The 22,925-nt window shown below is 52.9% G+C and overlaps 1 long non-coding RNA gene across 2 annotated transcripts in view; it reads right to left on the reverse strand.

The window, feature by feature from the left end:
• The window catches only part of LOC146782934 (uncharacterized), a 204,852-nt gene that overhangs the window by 155,572 nt on the left and 26,355 nt on the right, over positions 1–22,925 (reverse strand). Inside the window, exon 4 of one of the 2 annotated variants that reach the window (XR_014972083.1) lies at positions 21,777–22,924. The exons of the other annotated variant lie outside the window; for it this stretch is intronic. This is a non-coding gene — a long non-coding RNA (uncharacterized LOC146782934). Of the gene's footprint in view, positions 1–21,776; position 22,925 lie in introns of those variants that run through there. 2 annotated transcript variants of the gene reach the window in all.

Genomic DNA, 22,925 nt, shown 5'->3' on the forward strand with positions numbered 1-22,925 from the left:
CCCGCGAGAGTCTCAAGGCGCTAAGGGGGGGGGGGGGGGGGGAGCTGCTTCTGTTCGAACAGCCAGGTCTTGAGGAGTCTCCTGAAGGTCAGCAGGTGCTGGGTCTGTCGCAGGTGGATGGGGAGGGTGTTCCAGGTCTTGGAGCAAGGTGAGAGAAATATCTGCCGCCGGTGGTCGTTCGGTGGATGCGTGGAACAGTGGCGAGGGCGAGGTCAGCGGAGCGAAGCTGGAGGTTGGAAGTGTATAAGGTAAGTTGTTTGTTGAGGTATGTTGGCCCGGTGTCATGGAGTGCATTGTGAGCGTGGGTGAGGAGCATGAAGGTGATCCTCTTGCCGACGGGGAGCCAGTGCAGGTCTCTCAGGTGGGCAGTGATGTGGCTGTGGTGGGGGATGTCGAGGATGAGGCATGCAGAGGCGTTCTGTATGCGTTGAAGTCTTTTCTGGAGGTTGGCTGTGGTTCCCACGTAGAGGGCGTTGACGTAGTCCAGCCTGCTGGTGACGAGGGCCTGGGTGACGATCCTTCTGGGTCCGGTGGGGATCCATCTGTAGATCTTGCGAAGCATGCGGAGGGTGTTGAAGCAGGAGGAGGAAACGGCGTGGACTTGCAGGGTCATCGACAGTGATGAGTCCAGGATGAACCCCAGGTTGCGTGCGTGGTCGGTGGGTGTCGGCGCAGCTCCCAGCAAGTCCGACCACCAGAAGCCGTCCCAGGTGGAGGGGGTGGAGTTGTGGATGAGGACCTCCGTCTTGTCCGAGTTCAGTTTCAGGCGACTGTTCTTCATCCATTCGACGATGGCCTTCATTCCTTCGTGGAACTTGCTTTTGGCGGTGGCGGGGTCCTTGGTGAGGGAGAGGATCAGCTTGGTGTCATCGGCATATGAAACGATGTTGAGGTCGTGCGATTGGACGATGTTGGTGAGCGGTGTCATGTAGACGTTGAAAAGGGTCGGGCTGAGGGATGATCCTTGGGGTACGCCGCAGGTGATCTTGGTGGCTTCGGATCGGAATGGGGGGAGGCGGACTCTATGGGTTCTGTCGGTGAGGAAGGAGGTGATCCAGTCCAGGGCTTTGTCGCAGATCCCTGTGCTGTGGAGGCGTGTGCATAGGGTGTGGTGGCAGACGGTGTTGAAAGTGGCCGAGAGGTCGAGGAGGATGCGGGCCGCGGTTTCGCCATTGTCCAGCAGGGTCCTGATGTCGTCGGTGGCGGCGATGAGGGCAGTTTCTGTGCTGTGGTTGCTGCAGAATCCGGATTGGGACAAGTCCAGGTTATTGTTCTCTTCGAGGAAGCAGGTCAGTTGTCTGTTGACAATCTTCTCGATGACTTTCGCTGAGAATGAGAGCATGGAGATGGGCCGGAAGTTCTTGAGGGCTTTTGGGTCCCCCTTGGGTTTCTTGAATAGGGCATTGATCTCTGCGTGTTTCCAGCTCTCCGGGAGGCTGGTGGTTTCGAAGGAGCTGTTGAAGATCTTCTGGAGTTGGGGTGCGATGATGGCGCTCGCTTTGTTGAAGATGTGGTGAGGGCAGGGGTCTGACGGTGAGCTGGAGTGGATCGTGTTCATGGTTTTGATGGTGTCTTCATCGTTGATGTGGTTCCAGGAGACCAGGAGGCTGGTGGGACTGGGGGGCGGTGAGTTTGAGGTGTCGGCGGCTGTCAGAGGGGGGTCTGAGTGTTGAAGCTGTCATGGATGTCTATGATCTTGCGGTGGAAGAAAGTGGCTGGAGAGTCGCAGAGGTCTTGTGACAGAGGGATGTCGCTAGAGCTGGAGCTGGGGTTGGCGAGTTCCTTCACGATGTTGAAGAGCTCTTTGCTGTTGCGTGCGTTGTTGAGGATGCGTTCCTTGAAGGAGGTCCTTTTGGCAGTTCGAATGAGTTGGTGATGCTTGCGGCTGGCGTTCTTGAAGGTAGCGTGGTTGTCCGGTGTCTGTTCGTGGTGCCACTTCTTCTCGAGTCTTCGGGGGGTCTGCTTGGATGCCTGGAGGTCGGTGGTGAACCAGATGGCCCTTCTGGAAGTGCGCCTGTTTGAGAGTTTCTTGATCGGGGCGAGAGTGTTGGCTCAGTTGTCGATAAATTGCCTGAGGTTGCGGGCGGCTGTGTCGGTGTCGATGTGGTCGGTTGGTGGGTCTCGGGCGAGGGTGGTGATTAGCTGGTCTTCGGTGACCTTGTTCCAGATGCCGTGGTGGATTCGTTGCGGGTGCTTGTGTGCGGTGTTTTTCTCGAAGGAGAAGTGGATGCAGTGGTGGTCGGTCCAGTGGAGTTCGTGGCATGGCTGAAGGTGACGTGGTTGCTGGTGGTAAATATGGGTTCAAGAGTGTGTCCGGCAGAGTGGGTGGGTGTCGTTGTTGGACCCGGCCTCGTGGCGTGGTCCTTACCCCCGTGGATGGTGCCCGTTCCCCGCCCCGGCCTTCACGGGCCACCCTTCCGAACTGCACCGAGACCCCTCATCCCGAGCCGCACGAGGTCGCATACCCCTCGGGGCTCCGCCATCTTGTTGGCATCCACGTGACTCTGTGCGCCAGCCGGCGCGACCCCGCTCAACCCGGCCTCGGCACCAGCGAAGCCCCGACATCGAGGCACCAAGAACTGGCCAGGGGGTGCCACATGAACCATTCACCGCCCCCGGCGGAGGGCAGTATCGATGAGACCCCCAACTGTCCTCCCATCCCTAGGTGTGATCGCCCTGCAACTCTCTTGGGCCTGGTGCCTCTCCTGCTGGGCGTCTGGCCACCTCCACCCGGCCTCTCCGCCCCCCCGGGCGCAAGGGTCCGGACATCAAAGGGCTCCAGACCTATATCTGGGGCGACCCCGCCACAGATCGGCAGTTGTATCCCGGAGTCGAGAGCCCTGCTGATCGAATCGCGGCCGACCCTACGGAGAAGAACTCTTGCTTGAACTACCACGAGCCCTGCAGACTGCGTCGCGGCTCGACCCCTTCGAGATCCGGAGGTCCCCCAGCTTGAGGATAAGAACTGGGCCCCAGGTACCCTCGTACCGAGCTCCTGCCAAAGACTGTCCCGCTACCCCTACCCTTCCAAAGAGACACTGAGACTTTTGGTGGATCCCTCGATCCCTTTCGTGTAAATATTGATTCCGTAACCTTTAAGTGCTGATAAAGAATTGCTCGTCTTGAAACAACCTCCTTGAGTCCTGTGTGGTGGTGTTACTGTGCTAGTACGTGATAGGGGAAGGATCTCTCAGGAGGCTTCTCTGCAGCGCTCGGCTACTTCGTGCAGTGTGAGGGCCCCCCTTGGTGGTCTCGCCGACTCCTCGGGGTCCGCCTTCCAACATTTGGTGGCCAGCGACGGGATCCGAGCCGAACGCAGTACGTACCAGCCAGTACCCACTAGCTACCCATCCAGTCAAACAGTAATCATGAGCAACCAGGAAAATAACGCGACCATGGAGTTCCAGCCCGAACGGTTGGAGGAATATACGCACAAGGAATTGAAACAGTTCTGCAAGGACAAAGGCATTGCAACCACCGACCTAGGTACCAAAGAGGAGATGCAGAAAGCCCTGAGGACCTGGCTGGAGGCCGAGGCAGGCCACCCCCAGGAAGAAGGTCCCTTGCCCCTGACTGAGGCCACATCAACCGCACTGACTCCGGTAACCGGAGGAAGAAAGAGCCTGGAAACCGGCCTCTCCGAAGAAGAAATACAAGAACGGGAGAAGGTCCGGAACCACGAACTAGAGCTCGCACGACTGCGGCTGGACGGCGAACTCCAGCTGGCAGAAAAGAAACTGGCCCTAGAACAGCTACGGCTTCAAGAGGAGATAGAAGAGAAGAGACGACACCGGGAGTTGGAGGAAAAAAAACTGACCCTTGAGCACGAGCGAAGTCTCAAAGAGCTCGAAATCAAGGCCAAGAACGGGGGAACCAACACCCCCAGTACTAGAGACACCCTACCGCCTGCCGAGGCCAAGGTACATATCCCAAAAGAGGTCGTCAAGGAGTACTATAAGAATGACGACATCCAACAATGGTTCAAGGCCTACGAGGTGGCCATGACCTCTCATCGGGTGCCCCGAAAGGACTGGGGCGCCGGCCTGTGGGGGCGGTTCCTGAGTGAGGGTCGAGACACACTGCTCCAGCTGCCGGAGGAGGTGATGACCTCCTACGATCACATGAAGGAGGCCCTGCTCACCCGCTACGGGCTAACCGCGGAAATGTACCGCCAGCGGTTCAGAGACAGCAAAAAGATCCCGGGTACTACCTGGGTAGAATATGTGGACTTTTTCAGCCGGGCCCTAGAAGGATGGATCAAGGGTAGCAAAGTCACCACCTACGGGCAGCTGGTCGACCTCATCGTGTGGGAACATCTCTCCAACAATTGCTTCGTGGAGCTAAGGCAACACCTCCTCGACAGCAAGATGACCGACCCACGAAAACTCGCCGTCGAGGCCGATCGATGGGTCAACTCCCGAGTCCCCCGGAACTCAATGGGGGAATACCAGAGGAACCCCACCGGACCCCCCCGCCAACGCGGTGGAGGGGGAGGGCCGAACAGGAACCGGGACCCCCCCGCCGGGGCCCCCAGGAGCCCCCCTCGAGGGCCACCGCAGCAACACCTCTCCCCGAGCCTAACCCGAAGGGGGGCGACCCCGGCCAGACCCGGACCACGGCCACCAGTAACCTGCTACGGCTGCCAACAAACCGGACACTATGCCAGCGACCCGGTCTGCCCCCTGAACCGAAGAAGCGGGGCCGGCGGGCCCCCGCCCCGACAGCTGGCGGCCGCCGCCCTGGGAGAGGGAGAAGAGGAAGAAGAAACCCTCGACCGAGGGACCACCGAATGGGAGCCGGCAGCCATGTCCCTGGTCTGCCTGGGTAGCCGAGAAATGGTGCCCCGCACCCCCATCCCAAGCAACACCCAGAAGTACAGGCAGCAGGTCACCGTCAATGGACAACGGGCCGAAGCCCTTCGTGACACCGGCGCCAGCGTCACCGCTGTCCGCTGCCACCTGGTGACCCCCGAACAGATGCTACCCAATGTGCTGTGCCCCGTCCGGACGGCCGACAACAGCGAAAGCCTGTGCCAGATGGCCCTGGTCCCCTTCGAGTGGGGAGGGGTGACAGGCCTGCTAATGGTGACGGTCCGCGACGACGCACCCGTAGACTGCCTCCTGGGGAACGACTTGGAGAGTTCCCCCTGGGCTCAAGTAGAGCGACGAGAGCACCTCCGAATGCTGGGACTATCAGAATGGGCCTGCGCCATCACCCGGTCCATGACCGCCCCAGACCCCCGCTCGTCCTTGGCCCCCGGTGCCGCCCAGCCCGAGGGGCTCGCACCACCCCCCGCCGGCGGCGAGGGGGAGGCGGACACCGACCCTGGACCTAGTGAATCCTCCCCCGAGGAGATTGCTTCCCCGTGCGCCCTACCAGAACTTGCACAATGGCGACACGAAGGGGGCCCCACCCGGGAGCAGTTCCAGCAAGAGCAGCAGTCCTGTCCCTCTCTCGAAGGGGTCCGACAACAAGCGTCCGCACAAACCAACGGGGACCAGACCGACACCCACTGGGTCTACTGGGCCGAGGGCCTGTTGTACAGTGAGCAAAAAGTGGCAGAACTTGGGGCCAGCCACGTGTTGGTGGTCCCCCTCTGCTTCCGGGAGTTCCTGCTCAACCTGGCACATGACGTGCCCCTCGCCGGACACTTGGGGCAAGACAAAACTTACAGCCGTCTGGTGACCCACTTCTACTGGCCCCGGATGCGGAGAGACGTGGACAACCACTGCCGGTCCTGCCAGACCTGCCAAGCCAGCGGGAAGACGGGGGGTCGGGTCAAGGCCCCCCTCCAGCCCTTTCCAGCCGTCAGCACCCCGTTTGAACGGGTCGGAATCGACATCGTGGGGCCCCTGGACCCCCAGACCGCCCTGGGCCACCGCTTCATCCTGGTCCTCGTGGACCACGCCACCAGGTACCCGGAGGCGGTCCCGCTAAGAACTATAACGGCCCCCGTGGTAGGCCGGGCCTTGATGGGGATCTTCTCCCGAGTGGGATTTCCCCGCGAAGTGGTGAGCGACAGGGGCACGAACTTCATTTCCAAATACATGCGGTCCCTGTGGCAGCAGTGCGGGGTCACGTACAAATTCACAACCCCCTATCACCCTCAGGGGAACGGACTGGTTGAGCGGTTCAACAGAACCTTAAAGGGAATGATCCAGGGCCTGGAAGAGCCCCTAAGGCGGAGATGGGATGTCCTGCTGCCGTGCCTCCTGTTTGCCTATCGGGAGGTCCCGCAGAAGTCCCTGGGGTTCAGCCCGTTTGAACTATTGTACGGACATCCGGTCCGCGGACCGCTCAGCCTGGTCAAGGAGGGCTGGGAGACGAAGCTCCAAGGCGCCCCGCCTGACGTCTACCGATACCTCCTGACCCTCCGAAACCAGACCCGCAAGTTCCGAGCCATGGCCGAAGCCAACCTCGAGGCCAGCCAGGAGGACATGAAGCGGTGGTACGATCGGAACTCATCTACCATCGAATTCGAGCCAGGCCAGAGAGTCTGGGTCATGGCCCCGGTTGAACCCGGCGCCCTCCAGGACAAGTGGACCGGGCCCTTCAAGGTGGTGGAGAAGAAAAGCCCCGTCACCTACCTAGTCGACCTGGAGTCCCCCCAGAACCCCCTCCGGGTTCTACATGCTAACAGGCTCAAACCCCACTTTGCCCGGACCGAACTGAGCCTGCTACTGGCGACCGACGAGGGGGGCGAGGACGACTCCGAGCCCCTGCCCGACCTCTTGCAGTCCAACGTCCACGGCGGATCCATCAAAGGTGTCCAACTCGCCTCTTCCCTGACCCCGGAACAGCGTTACGACTGTCAACAACTGCTGCAGGACTACGCAGCCCTCTTCTCCCTCAACCCAGGGGTGACCCACGGGTGCGTCCACGACGTCGACACCGGGGAGAGCCCCCCCGTGCGACACCGAGCCTACAGGGTACCCGACCGAGTGCGGGCATGCATCCAGGCCGAAGTAGCGAAGATGCTGGCCCTGGGGGTCATCGAACCCTCCGACAGCCCATGGGCCAGCCCTGTCGTCCTGGTACCAAAGGCCGCAGCCCCCGGCCACCCCCCGGAGTTACGATTCTGCGTAGACTACCGAGCCCTGAATGCGGTGACCAAGACGGACGCCCATCCTATACCCCGGGCCGACGAACTCATCGACCGCTTAGGGCCCGCCCGCTACCTGAGCACGCTGGACCTCACCGCCGGGTACTGGCAGATCCAGCTCACCCCCGGCGCCCGAGAAAGATCCGCCTTTTCTACCCCTGATGGGCATTACCACTTTCGGGTGATGCCCTTCGGAATGAAGAACGCCCCGGCCACTTTCCAGAGACTTGTAAACAAGGTTTTGGCCGGGCTCGAGGCCTTCAGCGCGGCCTACCTGGATGACATTGCCGTGTACAGCAACCACTGGGCGGAGCACCTCCTTCACCTCAAAGCCGTCCTGGCCGCCCTCCAGCGGGCCGGGCTCACGATCAAGGCCAGCAAATGCCAGATCGGCCAAGGATCAGTGACCTACCTGGGCCATCAAGTGGGAAGCGGGCAGGTGGCCCCTCTCCAGCCAAAAATCGATGCCATCCAGGCCTGGGAACCCCCCACTACCCAGACAGCTGTCCGGGCCTTCCTGGGCCTCACCGGATACTACCGGCGGTTCATCCGGGACTATGGGAGCATTGTTTGCCCCCTCACAGAGCTCACGTCCAAGAAACAGCCCAAGAAGGTGCACTGGACACCCCGCTGCCAAGCAGCCTTCGAAACCCTCAAGACAGCGATGTGCACGGCCCCTGTGCTGCAGGCCCCTGACTACAGTAAGGAGTTCGTGGTGCAGACGGACGCCTCCGAGTATGGGATCGGGGCCGTCCTGTCCCAGGCCGATGAAAAGGGGCTCGACCGCCCAGTGGCCTTCATTAGCCGACGGCTACTGCCCCGGGAGCAGCAATGGAGCACCATCGAGCGTGAAGCCTTCGCTGTAGTGTGGGCCCTTAAGAAGCTCCGGCCCTATCTCTTCGGTACCCGCTTCCGGGTCCAGACCGACCACCGGCCCCTGCGGTGGTTAATGCAAATGCGGGGCGAGAACCCCAAGCTGCTGCGGTGGTCCATCTCGCTACAAGGGATGGACTTTGACGTTGAACACCGGCCCGGCAATGACCACGCCAACGCCGACGGCCTGTCCCGCTTCTTCCGCCTTGACGAGGAGAATCCCCAAGGAGATGGGTGACTCTCCATGCCTTCGGCTGGGGGGGACGCCTGTTGGACCCGGCCTCGTGGCGTGGTCCTTACCCCCGTGGATGGTGCCCGTTCCCCGCCCTGGCCTTCACGGGCCACCCTTCCGAACTGCACCGAGACCCCTCATCCCGAGCCGCACGAGGTCACATACCCCTCGGGGCTCCGCCATCTTGTTGGCATCCACGTGACTCTGTGCGCCAGCCGGCGCGACCCCGCTCAACCCGGCCTCGGCCCCAGCGAAGCCCCGACATCGAGGCACCAAGAACTGGCCAGGGGGTGCCACATGAACCATTCACCGCCCCCGGCGGAGGGCAGTATCGATGAGACCCCCAACTGTCCTCCCATCCCTAGGTGTGATCGCCCTGCAACTCTCTTGGGCCTGGCGCCTCTCCTGCTGGGCGTCTGGCCACCTCCACCCGGCCTCTCCGCCCCCCCGGGCGCAAGGGTCCGGACATCAAAGGGCTCCAGACCTATATCTGGGGCGACCCCACCACAGATCGGCAGTTGTATCCCGGAGTCGAGAGCCCTGCTGATCGAATCGCAGCCGACCCTACGGAGAAGAACTCTTGCTTGAACTACCACGAGCCCTGCAGACTGCGTCGCGGCTCCTTCTTGTGGAAACCTTGAAGCCCCCCGGAACATCGGGGCCCTGCTGATGCTGTCGCGGCCCAACCTCGCTGAAACCTCCCTCGGAGCCCTGCTGACGACGTCGCGGCTCGAGCTGAGCAGAAACCATCTTGAGAGCCCTGCTGACCTGATCGCGGCTCCCCACGAACTGAACGCCAGAGCCCTGCTGACGCCGTTGCGGCCCGACCCCTTCGAGATCCGTAGGTCCCCCAGCTTGAGGATAAGAACTGGGCCCCAGGTACCCTCGTACCGAGCTTCTGCCAAAGACTGTCCCGCTACCCCTACCCTTCCAAAGAGACACTGAGACGTTTGGTGGATCCCTCGATCCCTTTCGTGTAAATATTGATTCCGTAACCTTTAAGTGCTGATAAAGAATTGCTCGTCTTGAGACAACCTCCTTGAGTCCTGTGTGGTGGTGTTACTGTGCTAGTACGTGATAGGGGAAGGATCTCTCAGGAGGCTTCTCTGCAGTGCTCGGCTACTTCGTGCAGTGTGAGGGCCCCCCTTGGTGGTCTCGCCGACTCCTCGGGGTCCGCCTTCCAACAGTCGTGATGAGCTGTTTAGGTCCGATGTTGTCGAGGTTGTCGAGTAGGGTGGTGGAGTTGCTGTCGTCGGCGTTCTTCAGGTGGAAATTCAGGTCTCCGAGGAGGACGTAGTCTGTGGAGGCCAAGGCGTGCGAGCTGACGATGACTGTGATGGAGGAGCTGAACTGTTGCCGGGGTCTGGCGAGTCTGTAGATGAGGGTTCCTCTGAGGGTGGTGTTGGGATCGATGTGGATCTGGAAGTGCAGGTGTTTGGCGGTGCTGAGGGTGTCTTCGGTGTTGGTCGAGATTCTGAAGTTATTCCTGTGGACGATGGCAATTCCTCCTCCCAATCTGTTGGTGCGGTCCCTGCGGGTGATCTTGTAGCCATCCGGGATGGCTATGGCAACGTTGGGTGCTGATGAGGGGTTCATCCAGGTCTCCGTCAGGAAGTCGACGTCCGGGGAGGATGAGCAGGTCCCAGAGTTCGACGGCGTGCTTGTGGACAGAGTGGGTGTTGAGTAGTATGCATCTGAGATGGTGGAGGCCTGCCCTGGTGGGAGGGGCAGGTTGTGCCGGTGTTCGCTGGCTGGTGTAGCTGCAGTTTCGGCAGGTGAAGGGGCCATGGGTGCGCTTCGGGGTGGGCTGGAAGCAGGTAGATAAATTGCCGGCATTGAGTGCGTGGAGGAGGTTGGCATTGTAGCGGCGTCGGGTGTAGTGGAGCTCGCGGGGGCCAGGGGGTCTGGCACTGGGTGCGGTCCAGGCGCGGACGGGTGCAGACGGGCTTCCCTTAGGTGCGCTTTTGAGCAGCTGGGAGGCGGGTGGGGGAGAGAATGACAAGCGAGGGGGCGGGAAGGGGAAAATATACAGAAGAACAAGAGAGATAGGTGAAAACCAAAAGTGGCAGAAAGAAGCTAAATAAACGCAAAAGAGGGGAAAGAGGTGAAATGCAGTGCCAAAAGTGGAGAGGTGAAAGAGGTGAAATGCAGTGACAATAGTGAAGAGAAAAGCGGCAGGCAGGTGGGAGGGGAGAAGCAGATCAAAAAGGGCTGGTGCGAACTCGCTGCAGCAGCGAGGGCGGGAGCACGGGCACCAACTGGGCACCAACTGGTAGAGCTTTGTGGCGTGGGGAGCGACCTACCTGTGGACAGGGTCATGGGTCGCTCCTCTTGCGAGACCTATTGCATTTCCAATGCTTGTTGTTGTTTGTTTCCACCCAGTTACATGGATCAGTTCACTTTTAAACATTTAAGCACTTTTGATGCACTACTTTTTGTTTTGCCTCAGCTTGTGCACTGTCCTTTCACCGCCACTTGCACGCTGTCCTTCACCACCACCCGCCCATTGCTCCTTTTCACGCTTGTTTTTTAAACGTCCTGGCACTATTAAAAGTTAAACTAACTATGAGAAAGCAGTGTAATGCAGGACAGAAGCCAGGAAGATGCCCCGGACAATGTGAGGGCGTGTATGATGGGAGCTCGCACCGTCTTCATGGGAAGTGCTGGTTTGCCCATCGCTGTGGTGCAGTCTCACTGGCAGCAACAGATGGTGGTTTTCACGTTTTCTGCTTTAGGCTGCCTTGGGAGCAGAAATAAAACTGTACCCTACAGCCAAGCTCTTACTCCTCCTCACAGTGCTTCGAAGCCGAGTGACAGCAGGGGCTGAGACCACCGCCCGCTGGCAGCGGCGAACGACCTTTACAATGCAGTCAAAACACCGCAATACATTTACATCGCGGTCATTACAGGACAAGTCGTTACAACGACTTGCGCTGGATGGCGCTCTAGACTAAGGAATAGTATGATTTACTATTCCAACACCTTCCCTACTGCTACGCAGACTGGAGTTGGAATAGTAAATCACACTATTCCTAAATCCAGCGCCTCTAGCACAAGTCGTTGTAATGACTTGCGTTGTAAAAACCACGATGTAACGTACCGCGATCTAAATGATCACGTTGTATCATCATACATCCACTGGCAGCATGCTGTGGGGAAGCGCTGCCCCGCCCTTTTCAGGCTGGGGCTTGTTTAATCTGTAGTCGCGCTCTGTAACGCCTCTTTTTCTCCAGCGCAGTACTAGGCGTTATTGATATGCAGAGAATACTCAGATTATTTTAGCTGCTCCCTGTTTCGATGGACAGCATCTATCTGGGGAGTTTCACTCTCTTCTCGGAACCGGTTGAGGCCAAGGTAATCATTTGACTTGAAATCGGCTCTGCCAATCTCATGGGTTCCAGAAACAAGCATTTGCAATGCAATAGGTCTCACATTTATATGAGTTTGAGCTATTGGCCTTGTAAATGACAATGTCTTTTATTTATGTTTTGGTTTGTAAAACACAAATAAAAGGCATTGTCATTTACAATGCCAATAGCTTAAACTCTTGCACGTGAGACCTATTGCATTGCAAATGCTTGTTATAACAGGCTGGGACCTCGTAGAACATGAATGCACAAGTCACTATTCTCCACTGCATCAACCAGGATTAAACTCTATGACTCTGGGAGACAGACAGACACAGACCAGACACACAGACACACACACACACACACACACTGCTCACATTAACCAACTGTGGTTTGATAGAGTAAAGGCCGAGCTTTCCTACCAATTACTTCAACATGCATTTGTTTGTCACTTAAGGTGTTTATCTTCATTTATTTGCACTAACCTAAAAGTGCAAGAACAATACAATACTTACAGAATATGTTGCTCTTTTTAGCCACGCCCTTGAACCCACCACTGCACTCACTGACCCTCCCCCAGGGCATCCTATGATATCTTTATGCGTTTCAACGTCAAAGAGGGAAGAGGTGTGGCGCCGCTGCCAGGGCGACTGACTCCGCAATCTGGTGATCTCGGTTCGATCCCCGGCACCGGCGGCAGATTAGCTCTGGGACTCTGGGCAATAGTTTGCTTAATCTTCCCGACGGCCCCCAGCGCCTAGAGACCCTTACGGGTGATTGTTCGCGCTTTACAAATGTGGGTTATTAAACGTCTGGAAATGGTGACACTTCCAGGCCCTCTACATGTACAAGTATTTGCTGAGACATTAGCGCCTCCATGAGAATATGGCCACACAGTTTGAAGAACAGTCCTTGACTGTGTTTGAACGAAAGTCACTACAAGAAAAACTCTCTGCTTTCTTTCTCTCTGTAACACAAATGTCAATAAAATGGTTCTGCAATGGTTAGCAGAAGCAACGTGGTCATTTCTCCTAAAACAGCAAGGCAACGTGCCCACAAAAGAACGGCTGCTTCGTTCAACACTGATGTAAAATTATGGAGACAGAAACCAGGTACCTCAAAAGAATATGGAGAAAAACATACACACCTAATAGTAAAATGCAGCTCCTAAGGCAGTACAGAACTTACAGAACTACCATCAAAACAAATCATAACTTGTGTATTTGTAAAGCGCACGTTCACCCCCAAAGGGGTATCTTGGCGCTGAATAACAGATGTTTACTGTTACCCAACTCAATGGTACTCATTTTATCGACCTCAGAAAGGATGAAAGGCTGGGTGGACCCACCAGGAAATGAACCTGTGACCATGAGGCTGAACACAGGCCCCTGCAGTGGAATCATTAGTCCACTAAGCCCCCAGACCCGGATAAAGGCAAAAGGACCTGAATTAATCACATGTGCTGCACGCACCACTTAAGAGAGCTCTTCAAGATAGCACTGAATGTGTATCGCTGGCAGCGCCAAACAAGCATAAAATGCTTTCAGGAACTGCGTAACGCCTCATCAACACATTCCGCTATAAGGAGCAACCAACCTTGAATCTCACCTGTACTCAAAGGCAAGCAACACATTCCAATCCCTCCCTCTCAATGGGAGATTTCCCATGCATATGCTGAAGGTCGTTCATTAAACCTGTACTGAAGAGAGGAGATTGACCCAAAAAACCTAGGTAAGGTGTACCAGCCAAACAGAGTTCGGAGATGCCCGGGATGGCATGGACGGCTTCACCAGGGACATCCAAGTTCGCCAACATGGGGATGACACAAGGCCGCCACTGGAGGGGGAGATATGAGAAATGGAAGTTTCGAAGGCCCTGTCCCAACTAGAGGGAAGGAAGTCCCCAGGTCTGACCGGCCACCCGGAAGTGTTCTTTAAATGCATGAAATCACGCATAGTGGCCCACGTACGGGACACTTACGGTGAAGCCAGAGAACGGGTCATAATGCCCAAAGACATACGTCGGGACGACATTGTACTAATCCGCAAAGAAGGGAGGCCGCCCGGGGAGTGTGCCTCTTATAGGCCAATCTCTTTCCTTAACATGGAGATCAAAGTCTTGGCAAAAGTGATGCAAACAGACTGATCAGAGTAAAGGACACAGTGGTCGCTCCAGGATCAGACAGGGTTTATGCCCAACATGTCGACTAGACATAATTTAAGACGCGTATTAGGTTGCATGTCTGGGAGAGATTGGCTATGGGAGTCGGCGATATTGCTGGTCCTGGATGCTGAGAGAGCGTTTGACTTGGTGGAGTGGCTGTACTAGTTACAATCCTACTGAAGATGGGCTTTGGCCCGTCCTTCCTGGAGTGAGTCAAACTATCATACCGGGAGCCCTTGGCTCATGTCAAGGTAGACAAAGTACTCGCAAAACAATTTAGGCTGGGACGGGCCATGATGCAGGGGTCCCCTGTTGTTCATTATGGTAAATGATCGGCTGGCGACAAGAATATGGGGGGACAATATAATCCACGGCCTGAAGTGGGGCCTGGACTTGGGAGGATGTGGTCTCGCTTTATGCAGATGATGTTTTCCTCTATCCAGTGGACCCAGAGAGATGGTCCTGAGAGTTCTGCAGATACTCCGGGTGTTTGGCGACTTTGCCGGGATTTGTATTAATTGGAGTAAATCCATAGCTTACCCGTTCACTGACTGGGAGCCACCGAGCGACTGGGTCTGCAGTGGGAGATGAGGGGTTTCTAATACCTTGGCATTTACATAACCACAGACCATGAAATATTCTTCTGGGAAAACCTGGGGGAGAAACTGGATAGGTATAGGAGAGACACAGAACACTGGCGGAAGCTGCCCCTGTCCATGCTGGGCCGGGCCACACTGTACAAAGTGATATACCTACCCAAGATGCTCTATACTCCCCAGGACATCCCGCTTGAGTTACCTGACTGTTTCTTTATGGGTGTAGAGGCCACAACAAGACTACTATACAAGATGCAGTGGTGCCTCGAATAGCACTGGTATTCCTGACCAGAAAACCACACAACCGCAGCCATCACCAACCTGAGATTACATTACTGGGCATCCCAATTGCTGGTAGTGAATGACTGGGCGTTTCAACACCCTCCCTTCTGGCAGACATGAGAGCAATGGACACTGGCGTTTACCTGTGTCACCTATACGGGACAGGCGGCACAACATATCTGGCATCCCCGACAGCCGTAGTGGTTAAGATTTGGCAAATGGCAATGACCCTGCTGTGGTGGAAAACGAAAAAAGACATTAGAGACATTCCTATGGGTTTCAGGGATGTCGAAGGGCCTCCAGACAGCGGAGGGATGCAGAACGTGGGCCTTTATAGGCAACTCAAAGTTGAGGGATATGATTCCATTTGGAGAGCTCAGGCAACAATTTGAGCTGACTGGAGGTCAGTTTCTTTCCTATCTACAAGTGAAACATATATTTCAGGCATATAGGGGCATATTAACAAGGAACAGGGAAAATTAACGCTAAGGGCGCTTAGCGTTAATTTTTTTAACGCCCGCTATCGCTGGATAATATCGCCTGGTTATCGCGTTATTAACAGCGCTAACCGCCTAGGCGATAAAAAATCCAGCGATAGCGGCCTTTTGGGAGGTTATCGCTGGGAAAGCAGCGATAAAACTACAAGGATAGGGATATCCTTGTTGATAGTCCATGGTGGATTTAGCCATGTAATCCACCTCCCATTGGATTACATGGCTAAGTCTGAAAATTAGCAGATGTAAAAAAGCAGCGTTAACCGTGGTTAGCGCTGCTTTTTTTGTCTCTAACAGGGTTAACGTGAAGCTTGATAATAGTAGAAATGTCGCTTAGCGACATTTTTCCTATTATTTTGCTCTGGAACGCCCACTTTGCATCTCATTAGAGATGCAAAGGGAAGCGTAGTGAAAAAGGGTGCTAACATGCGATTTTGCATGTTAGCACCCTGTTGTTGATAGGGCGATATTTTTATCTCTGCTTCTTTGGCTTTGAAAGCCAAAAAAGCGGTGATAAAGCCCTTGTTAATATGCCCCCTATATCTTACTAAGTGAGGTGGCGAAGGAGACACCACTTGAATTGAGGCTATTAGGATCCCCGTTACTCAAATACATGATCTCCCAGATCTACACCACTCTCCTGGCCAATAGCCCCCCCCCCCCCCTTGACAATCTCAGAAGTAAAGTAGAACAAGACCTAGGGGCCATGGAGGATGATGCTTGGGGAGAGGCATGCTGTTACTCCAGAGAAGTGGCCATAGGGGTGGGGTTCCAGTTAATACCGTTAAAAATACTTCATAGGGTATACTTCATGAGGGGATATTAGCAAAAGGGAATTTTGAACCAGAGACTGTGGAGGCACCTAGAGTTGAAAGCCTCCTGGGAAAAAATTGGAGGCAAGATAACCCAGGTTATTGACTGCACATTAGACCTGATGCCTAGCTTGGAGATGCTGGGGATTTGGGGAGAACTCAACCTGGACAAGTATGCATTAATATTCTGCAATGTGGCATAGAAACATAATCAGATACTGGAGGACTGCGATGATCCCAAAGGTAGCGAACTGGGAGGCAAACCTGAACTGGTGCACGAGGGCTGAGAAGCTGGTTTACCAGGTACATGGCTGCCCACAAAAATTTGAGAAAGTATGGGTCCCCTGGCCGGATGCAGGAGAAGGTACAGAATGAGACATGCCTCATTTGGTACGGGATGGTGCGACTGTCTTCAGTGGGACCCCAGTATGGAGAGGTCTAAGTGGGAGTCAGCAGCTCAAACTGTGACACGACAATGTAGGAGGGGGCGGGTGTTGTCGGACTCTTGGGCTCCTGCCCTGCAGTTTGGTTATTTGCCTGTTTGTGAAATAGATCTCAATAAATTGATGTTCAAAGAAAAAACGATTGACCCAACAAACTACAGACTAAAAGCAAATTCAAAGGAAAACTCATTAAAAAGCAGCCGTCACCTAGATCCCAACCTTTACTGTGCAGCAGAAGTTCCTATTGGACAGACAGAATGGTTTTGGATCCAGAAGACGCATCAATAGCCACTAATCTCCATCTGAGACAACCCCAAGGAATCAGTCGACACCAACAGAATGGCTGCTGTAGTCCTATTAGACCTAGCAATCATGAACATCTGACAGGGTCGATCAGCAAATGCTAACCCAAAGATGTACAATACAGGTATCCTATAAATATATAACCCTTTTCTACTGGACTTGTCTACGTATCATCCTTCACTTTACCAGACCCTTTAGCTAAAATTAGAATTTTTCCGCATATTCCCCCTACGTAGGTGTTTCAAACACAATACCAGCATCTTCTGCCCGAATGGTTTCACGCCTGGACCGTGAAGATGGAACCTTCATTGGACTCCCTAGAAAGCTAAACGGCAAGCCAGAAGGAATGCAGAATGAGGCAGCCAGATAGGAACTGAACCTAAATAGAGGGGAACACATGATCCTTCCCTCAAAGCTCTTCACTGGTTACCAGAGGCAAGACAATTGTGGTTCAAAGCCTTGTGCATTAAACCCCATATGATCCATGGACCGCTTCAGCCTTCTTAGAATCCAAACTCAGGCCCTACACCCACAGGGGAAGGTCTGGATTAACTATGTCACCTGGGTGGCAGCTCCTACTCGGTACAGACTAGCAGGCTCTGGACCACACGGCCAGTGAGGCAAGGGTCATCACCCATCACCGAGGAGGCAAAAGAGAAGTAAAGACCCAGCAGTGGCGGACCCCAGAGCTCAGCAGGGAGAAGCTGAAAACCTGTGAGAGGGGGCGGCGGATCAAACTCTGAGAAACTTTATTAGCTCTTAGCTCAAACCTTTTAAAAAGGCAAGAAGGAAATGCCTCTCATTCACACATTTTTACAGTTAAATACTCTCAAATATCCACTATCCAATTTACTAGTATTGTTGCATGCTCCCAGAGCATTATTAAAAGGGCAGCTATTAAAAGCCTGCCCAGCCTCTCCACTCTGTTAAAAGCTCCCTCCATCCTGTGTAAAACCCTCCATAAAGGGCCTGTGCTCTCCTTTCCTCGTGCTTGTGAGGTCACAACAGGCCTGTTAACCCTTGGAGCCCCGGCCTAGCAGTCTTGTGCCAAGATACAGGGCGTGAGAAGCCCTCCATGCTGCAGGGTCAGGGGGCTTAGACCCCCCCTTCTGGTATCCAGACAACCACACAGGAACTAGGAATGGAACCAGGCGTTTGGGATTAGGGTTCAGTCTTTTTACTCAGACACTGTAAGTGGAGCCTATAACTACACAACAGACATACGTCATTGAGTACTCAGTGGACCTCCAACCAAAAGCCCGACCCAAGGGCGGCCGCACCACCATCATTCCATATCACCATCCCGCACGTCAGCAGATTCTTCGCAACGGCCTGGGCTGGGTCCACCTGGATGGAGACATCTCTGACCAACAAAATCCACCCTAGTCCGCGCGGGTTATCCAACCGCTGTCAGAAAGCGCTTTACCACTAAAACGCTCCTCAGCGCCGGCGTCTGGGACTGAGATCTGGAAAGCAGAGGAGCCTGGAGCCTGGATCCAGCATTTCCATATCTTCTTTATTTGCACCAGGTAACACTCTGCCTGGCACCTCTAAATAAATAAATATATGAATGAATAAATACCCTGCTGGATTTACCGTCACAGGCCTTCCTATGGCCATAGTATCTCCCTGAGGTTTCGCGCTCACTCTGAGGGCGCCAAGCCCAGAGGCCGCGTCACCGCATCAAGAAGGTCGCTCAGCACTCTGCATGGTTCTTCTTTCAGGCCTTCTGATTGGATCTGCAGAGGAACCCCTGCCCCCTGTCTCCCGCCTCCAGAGGTTATTTACACGCCCAGTGTGCTTCTCTAGTACTGCTGCTCTCTCAGTTACGCAGGGTGTAAACTCCTCCAGCTGTTGCACAGCAGTGAACTTGCCCCCAAAGCGTGCAAACTCCTTGACATTGAGACCTGCGCCTTCCCAACTCCTCCCATTCTCTTAGCCAATCCCTCCATGTTGTCCTCCACTAACCTTACTTCCCTTTCTATGCTTGCTGTCTTCACGTGCCATGGCGTTCACTGGGCATCCGATAGTTCTCTCCCTTAGGGTGGGCTCTGTCTCTCACCAGAACCCAGAGGTGGGGCATTATTCCCTTTGTAGCAGTGACGTAATGAAACTTGAGGGGGCCCCCTGCAAGCTACATGCAGCCCCCCACCCCCACGCTCAACACCCAGTCTGGACATCTCGGAACAGAGACCTGCCAGGCCAAAGGGGGCCCTGGAGCTTGCCCCCCCACAGGGTCTGCAGGGGCCTTTGTTACACCACTACTTTGTAGTGTGTCCCCTTTTAGGGTAAAGAGGTGAGGGATAGCAGCTGCACCCCACTGTCAAAACTGGGCAGAAGATTAACAAAAACAGAGCATCTGCAGTCCCAGAACACCCCCCTGTTGCAAGGGTGCCTCCGTCTAATCTCCAAGGCCCTCGGAGCTTTGATGGCCAGGATCTCGCTCAGGCTTCCGAGGGTCCAACGTCTTCCCCAGCAATACCTCACACAGCTTCCTCCCCGGGTGCCATATCAGGGCGCTGCGGCCCTGGTTAAACTGCAACCTCCTGTATTGCTTGTATGACCACATTAATATTTTCAATAAACCTTTTCTTGAACTTAAAAAGAAACTGCAACCTCCTGAGGGTAGCCCATCCACCAGACTGGTGCCCAGCTGTATCGGTGAAGCTGGCACTCCCATGGCCCCCCACCCTGGGCTCTCACTATATGCAGCGGGCGGCCTCTGCGGCCTTTGAAGAGGTTGCCACCACACTCTGAGCGGCTTATTCACAAACTGCATTTTGTAGTACGTTTAGGAGTGCTACAATACTAATACTAAAGTAGTACAAAATGCAATTCACAAACCTACAAGTGTGAATCTTGAACTCTCCTATCTTTCCTAGGCAAAGATCCTCACACATAAAAGTTTACTACTTAGTAATAAATGTGGAGGGTCCAAAGAGAGTGGTTGTAAAATGGGACGTACTAACTACAAATTAGGTGGAGTTTAGGAAAGAGCAAGCAGGGGTTAAAGGACAGTTAGGGAGTGGTTTAGGGAGGGATGTGCACCCATTCTCAGAAGAGTAAGTAAGACCATTGCTATTCATGGCCTGGGCTTTTGATGTAACTACAGCCAAAAAGGAATTCAAAACTGTAGTAAATTTCTCCACATCAGAGCTGAAGTAAGTCCAGGACCGCACATGGCCGACCACTGGTACCGCAACATCCTCCCATAAAAAATAATGGCAGGAGAGACTTACAATAAAACTGAATAAGAAATAGAGTTACATTAAATTAAATTAATTAAAATAGTTAAACATATAAATACATATGATGTAATGCTAAGACAAATCTCTAAAAAGTAATATTATATGCATATAAATATGTGTCTATATTGTAAACTTCTCAACTCATATATCTCCCAGCCGCTTAGTACGGCGGTTCGTGTTCGGGTGTGAATTTCCCCTCTCCTCCCTCTCTTGTGACAAGCATGAATATATTGGCAACAACAACTCCAGACGTGTTTTGGAGAACGTTCTCCTTGTTCACGGGCCAAGAGTGAACTCAAGCTCAGTTTAAAATTAAATGCAAGACAGTGAAAAGGGACTACATTAACACAGATGCATGAAAAACTGGTGAACATGGACGCCGTTTTAAGATATTGTAAATGCAATGATTCAGCTTCAAAAATATTCCTGATCAAAAACAAAATTAATTACACAATAGAACAGTCATTGACTTGCCCGAGTGGGCAAATTCATATTTGTCAATACACATGATTCAAATACAATAATTCATTAAACTCTCAGCTACTAGCCCAAGTGGGTAGAATAATGAGTGTCAATGACCCATTTATACTATAATGTCACCTGTATGAGACAAACCAAATTCTATTTACACTAAAATGAAAATTACAGGCCCATTGTCATTAAAATTCTTATACACCTCACATCAGCATGTCTCATTGTTTGAAATATAATTATGACATAAAAAAGCATTTCAACCATTAAAAATAGTCTATAGCACATATACCTTTTCAAAATCAAGTCCCTGTGGGTGTCAATTCTCACCAGTGTTTCCACAGGAGTGATAGGAAAATAGCGAAGTGAGGTCCCAATGTCCGCTTACCACCAGGACTCCCCAACTATGTCAAAGCTAATCGTGGTGTGATAGGGGAAGAGGGGAAGGGAAGAGAAAAGGCACATGTCCCACGGAGTCAACGCAGAGAGGTATATAGTGACTAATGTACACATGGTGAATGACCTTCACCCTGCATCCGTAACCCCGCATGCTGTCACAACGCGGCCGTAACAACGACCGTGTTGTGACAACGCATACCATTACCCCGCAAGTTGTTATAAAGACTTGCGGAGTGGGGAGAAGGTGCTGGATTTAAAATCCAACACCTTCCCTACAGTGCGCACAGACTGGAGTTGGAATAGTAAATTTTACTATTCCAACATCCAGCGCCTCCCCCTCCGCAAGTCGTTGTAACGACTTGCGGGGTAATGGCATGCGTTGTCACAACGCGGTCGTTGTTACGACCGCGTTGTGACAGCATGCGGGGGAATAGTATGCGGTGTTAAGAGACATATTCGTACACATAGTAATGCCAATGCCAGATGTGTTACCACCTTGATAGTAGACTTTGATTTTTTTTAAATGTTTATTTTATATTTCTTTTTCTAGGAGTTTAAGAACTGGCATCCAGCGTAGAGTAGCAGCGGAATCCGAAATGCCAAACTCGAACAAGAAGAGTCGCCGAACAGAAGACCACTGGAATCGACTACACACCATTCAGTGAACCTGGAAGCGATGGGGGTAAGTGTCACGCGTGCAGAAGATCGTCCGTGCGTCAACTAGAACGTCAATTGATCTTCCGCCCGGGAAGGCTCGCTTTATGCTGGCAGTGTTTGGCCCCCACCGCCAAATCGACCAGGAAAGGAGCAGGCCCAACAATGGGCTACTTGAACAATACTGTTGAATAATTTTAACCAACACCATTCAAAATTAACTTACCGGCAATATAAATATGCTGAAGGAATAAATCATAACTTTTGTATCAGTGCTAGAACAGTGAATCACACCTGTGTGAAAACATATATATAAAATAGTGTTAAAATAAAAGCGAGTGTCACTCCTTTTCTCCAGGATTTTTTTTTTTACTAAAAGATGAATTTGTACTTTAAGATTCAACTGTACATTACTCAACTTGAGGGCAACTCAAATACCTGTTGAGCAAAACCAAATAATAACCTGGAGGTACTGACAGTTCTTCATCAGAGTTAAGACCTGTGGGATTTAAGTTGTTGAAAGGGATGCTATACCTTGATTCCAGCCTTCTCAGGTCCAAATTCTATTTCCAGCTCTGTTGTTGAGTGTTATCCTGTCAAGCACACAAAATTGTAACTGACTGATATCACTCGAGTAAAAATCTTTTAAGTGTCTGGCCACGGGGTGTTGTTTGTCATAATTCGTTATTGCTCGCATGTGCTCAGTTGCTCTGTGTTTTGGCTTTGTGAATTGTGCTGCCTTCATTGTACTTATTGCATGTACATTTTAAACTGTATACACAAAAATCAGAGTTAACTGACAAGGGTTTTTGAACTTCAAATCCCTTTTTCACAGTAGAAAATTGTATTCTCTTGATGTTGCAATGATACTTGCATGCCTTACACTTGGCACATCTGGAAAACCCTTGTGCTATCTTCTGAGTTTTAGTTCTCGTTATTATGTGTAGCCGTGTTGCGACATAGTATGTCCCATAGTGATCTACTCTTTCTGTAGGGTATTCTTGAATGACTATCTAAATGTTTAGAAAGTGTCGCATCAGTGTGCAGGAAGGAAAAGTGGGGCAGCGCACACCTAACTTTTCAGAATAGACTAATTGATATGAAAAACGTATAACCTAGGTGCTACAGTGTTATGCTTGCTGTCAATTCAAGCATATGTAAGTGAACGCTAGAAAAAACTAACCCATGAGGTTGTTTACACTGTGCACAGTCCTGAGGGTAATAAAACACCGTGTGTTTATACAATCCTTTTTAAATGACAATGCAGTAATCAAATTCAACCAATCTGGTTTATACAATAACATATGTATTTGGTATCAATTTTTACAAAGATATAATCATTGTTGTACAAAACAATCCAAGCAAATTGAGTAATCATGCCATTTTTACAATTCTTATGGCATATTTAACATATAAATGCGTCGTATACATTGCAAATGAACAATACATGAGAATAAGCCCGATGCATTTCAGGACTGGCGTGTCCCTTCGTCAGGGGAAATC

Source organism: Triturus cristatus, chromosome 12 (genome assembly GCF_964204655.1).
Source record: "Triturus cristatus chromosome 12, aTriCri1.1, whole genome shotgun sequence".
Taxonomy (NCBI): domain Eukaryota; kingdom Metazoa; phylum Chordata; class Amphibia; order Caudata; family Salamandridae; genus Triturus; species Triturus cristatus.